Genomic DNA, 3,980 nt, shown 5'->3' with positions numbered 1-3,980 from the left:
CAGAAGCATTCTTTTAAATGCTTTCTATGGGTACTCTAAGAGTATAACTGGTAGAATAAGCATAAGACTGATTAAAGATAATTATTGAGCTCTAGCATGTCCAAAGTACTCTTAAACACTGCTGATTAAACAGTGAACGAGATATAACCCATCCCTCATGGAGTTTACATTCAATGGGAGGAAATAGGCAAGAAAGAGCAAACAGGCAAAATAGTTGCACCTCGTGGTAAGACGAAAGAGGAGATAAAGTTTGAGCTTTAGGCCTGGTACTTAGAAATGGCCTTTCTGAATGGGTGATGTTTAAACTGAAACTTGGGATTGTTACGGGAATATAAGCTTGGCTTGTTATAGGAACTGTCAGGTCACTGTGGCCTATCGTAGTGATTGAGGGAGAGTGACAGGAAGTGAAATCAGAGAGGTGGACATGGGACCAGATATTGGGGTTTGGATTTTAATCTGAAGGCAATCAGCATTTTTTTTAAACTGCTGAATATTTCAGTGTGTATTTTCCCCAAAACAAGAACATTATTTTACATATCCACAGTACAATTATGAAAATCATAAAATTAACAATACTATTTTCTAATTTACCGACTTTGTTTAGATTTTGGTAATTCATTCAATAATGCCTGTCATAGCAAAAGAAAATCCAAAATCACACATTGCATTCGGTTGTCATGTCTCTAGTCTCCTTTAATCTGGAAAATAGTTGCTTAATATTTCTTTAGGTTTCGTAGCATTAACATTTTTGAAGAATACAAATCATTTGTAGGATATTCTTCACTTTAGGTTTGAATGATGTCTTTTCATGATTGGGTTCAGGTGATGCATTTTGGGCAGGAATGCCACAAAAGTAACCTTGTATTCGTATTAGAGCATCCTATTAGGAGGCACACGATGTCAGTTTGTTCCATTACTGATGATGTTAACTTTGATCACTTGCTTAATATTTCTCTACTATAAAAAAAGTTTCTATTTTGCCCTTTCTAGTTAATAAATATCTTGTGAAGAAATATTTTGAGACTATGTAAATATCCTGGTACTCCTCAACCTTTCACCCACTAATTATGGTATCCAATGATTCTTATTTGAATCAATTATTATTATGATGATTGCCAAATGGTGATTTTCTAATTCCGTCATTCCTTCCACATTTATTATTGGCTTTCTACTGTGAGGTCATCAGTAGTTTTTTAAGCAGGAGATTTATGATCTAATTTAAGTTATTAAATGATCTCTATTGCTTCTGTGTCAAGAATGATAGATAAGGGGAAGAATAGAAGCACAGAGACTAGTTAGAAAGCTATTGCAGTCCTGTGGGCAAGCAGTAAAGGAGAGTGATTTGGACTAGAGCGGTGGCAGTTGAGGTGGAAATGTGTGGATGTAGAAAGTAAGGGAAAAAGAGGAATTTCAGTTGCTTCTTCCTGCTAATGATGCATTGTAATTAGCGGTTAGTTTTTATTCTTGAACAAAGAGATTAATAAAGGATTTGAATTTACTTGGAAAGCTAGCCATTTAATTTACCTAACTCTCACTGAAATATTCTAGTTGCAATTTTTTCATGAGGGATCCTGATTTAGACCAGAGTAGGCCAAGAAAGTGCTCAAGAATATAGTTGTAGGAGGGTTTGCTTTGAAGATAAACTACAAGTACTCGAAACTTGTTCAGGGGTCCAGTTCAACTTTTAACTAACTTCACTATCTGTGTGTATAAACACTATTTGTGTGTGACAAACACTAATGCCTAGTACCTACCATATATTCATTAATAATAAAGAATTTGGAGCTCTTTCTAAACTCATTGTCAGATTAGCTGCCTATTTTTGGGATGGGTTGTTGATTTATCTTGTATCTTGGAAGAATGCAATGAATTGGGGCCTCAGATTGTTGATTATTTGATTCATTAGAAAACTTAAAAGGTGTGGTTATGGATTTGTTTGTTTGTTTTAACTAAATTACTCCAAATTACTTTTTGAAGTAGTGCATATAAAATCAGTATGTGATTTATATATGTCTTTCTTATAGGGTAAGTTTTTGACGTCATCAGTCTGTTTTATACTTCTATCTATTAGAATACATAACACATGGTAGGTACTTAATAAGTGTGTCAAAAATGCAAAGAAATACAAATTCACTTCCCACTTACGTTCTACCAAGTTATAAAATAATAAAAAATAAACCAGAGTTTGGAATTGCAAGAGAAAATTGTTAGTGAATAATTAATATTTTAAGCTTGAAAATGTTTAAATATTCTATTTAAATCCTAGGTGTACTTTGAGGAATCTAAACATATAATATTATTTCATGCCATACCCTACTATTATTTTTTTAATTAATTAGCTCAGGAAACGTGATGCCCAATGTCATCTAAGTACTGTCTTTTAGGGATAATATCCCAAGAATTCTGTTATTTCCAGGTGAACAATTAGGCTTCAACTCGCCACTGTTCTGAGCAGTTGAAAAGACACTACCCCCATCACAGAAATTAGCAGAGTTCTTTATCTAGAGAAGTACTAGTATCCCAGAATATATATTTTTTCATAGGCGATTGATTATTCCATTGTCTCAGCTAGTCATAATTTGATTAAAATCAATTCTTCTCTTTTCCTCTTAGAATTAACATTCTTTACCATAATTCAGTGACTCTATATAATCTTTTCCTCTCAGCTTCTGCCCTTTGAGCTGAATGCTAATAACAACTTCTGAGGGTCCTATCTCTCGATTGTTAGGCAGTTACCTGAAAGGAGCCTTATTTTAATTGAAACAGAATTCCCTTCCTCAATTGAACTTTCCTTGACTAGATCATATTAAAGGAAAATAAGTAAGCTCTACTGTTGTGCAGTGTAACTAAAGTCTTAGAGGTTGGACTTTGTTTTTTAATGCTTCGCCCAAAATTGTAGGAATCCAGTATGTCATTTGCTAGAAGGTGGATAGCCCTGATATGTGTTTATGTAAAGAAGATAACATATTGGGCAGTAAATATTTTAAAACACTTCAGAAAAAAGATTCAATGACTCTGTAATGATAAAGACTTGCGTAAGTTTTCGGTGATCTTGGGATACACACAATAAAAATTATTAAATCTAAGTTCAATTAAAGAAATGTTTTTAAAAATTCTTATAAATAATTTGAAAGTGCATATCTAATAGTATGCTACAAATTTTTTATTATAAGTAAAAAATAATATGGTGAAATAAAACCAAATGTAGTTAAACACATCAAAAGAAAGAAAAGCAAAAGCTGTTTCGCAAGCGCCCGGCTAGCTCAGTCGGTAGAGCATGGGACTCTTAATCCCAGGGTCGTGGGTTCGAGCCCCACGTTGGGCGCAGTGGCACTTTTGGTGGTAAATTTAATTTTCCCTATACCCTTTAAGGGTTCGCCAAAGCATTATAACTAAGGAGAGTTCTTTAAACCCAATTAATTGAAATACTTTCAACATTAACCAGATCCCTGAGAAAAAGAGTTCATTTTGCAAACGACGCACGTCTCAAACTGCGCTTGCGCACTTGAAGGCAGAGGTTCCTCTTCCTTTCCGCGATCCCTCCCCAACCTCCTCCTAAAGCACAGGGGAAACCGAAAGACCACTGTTTCAAGTTGAGACTGGTTTTCTGTGTTACTATGCATACTTTATGAGCCCCAATTTTGGCAGCTTTTCTAAAGCTTAAAGAGATCCTATGTAAAAGCAGTTGGGGAGGTTGGAGGACTTCAAGAAAATGTCTTCGTTATTTTACATTTTCTTCCTCTCTCAATGCAGGGCCTGTCCTGGAGTGGGGAAGGGAGGGAATACCCCCTGGAGAAATATACAGTGAGCAATTATTCTTTCTGTGTTCAGATCTGTGCAACCACTGCATACATCAGGTTTTCTTTCATTGCTCTTGGGACTATATTTGGGATCTATCCATCCAGTTGTATGGATATTAGGAAGTTAATATTCTTGGAAAGGTGAGGCCCTTTGAAACAAGCACGAAAGAACTGAGATAT

At 35.1% G+C, this 3,980-nt stretch overlaps 1 non-coding gene across 1 annotated transcript; it reads left to right on the top strand.

The window, feature by feature from the left end:
- Window positions 1-3,252: 3,252 nt before the first annotated feature.
- On the top strand, window positions 3,253-3,325 carry TRNAK-CUU (transfer RNA lysine (anticodon CUU)). Its single transcript has one exon. It is a non-coding gene; the product is annotated as a tRNA-Lys (tRNA).
- Window positions 3,326-3,980: the final 655 nt, after the last annotated feature.

Source organism: Diceros bicornis, chromosome 24 (genome assembly GCF_020826845.1).
Source record: "Diceros bicornis minor isolate mBicDic1 chromosome 24, mDicBic1.mat.cur, whole genome shotgun sequence".
Taxonomy (NCBI): domain Eukaryota; kingdom Metazoa; phylum Chordata; class Mammalia; order Perissodactyla; family Rhinocerotidae; genus Diceros; species Diceros bicornis.
This window is presented reverse-complemented; position numbering and strand designations above follow the sequence as displayed.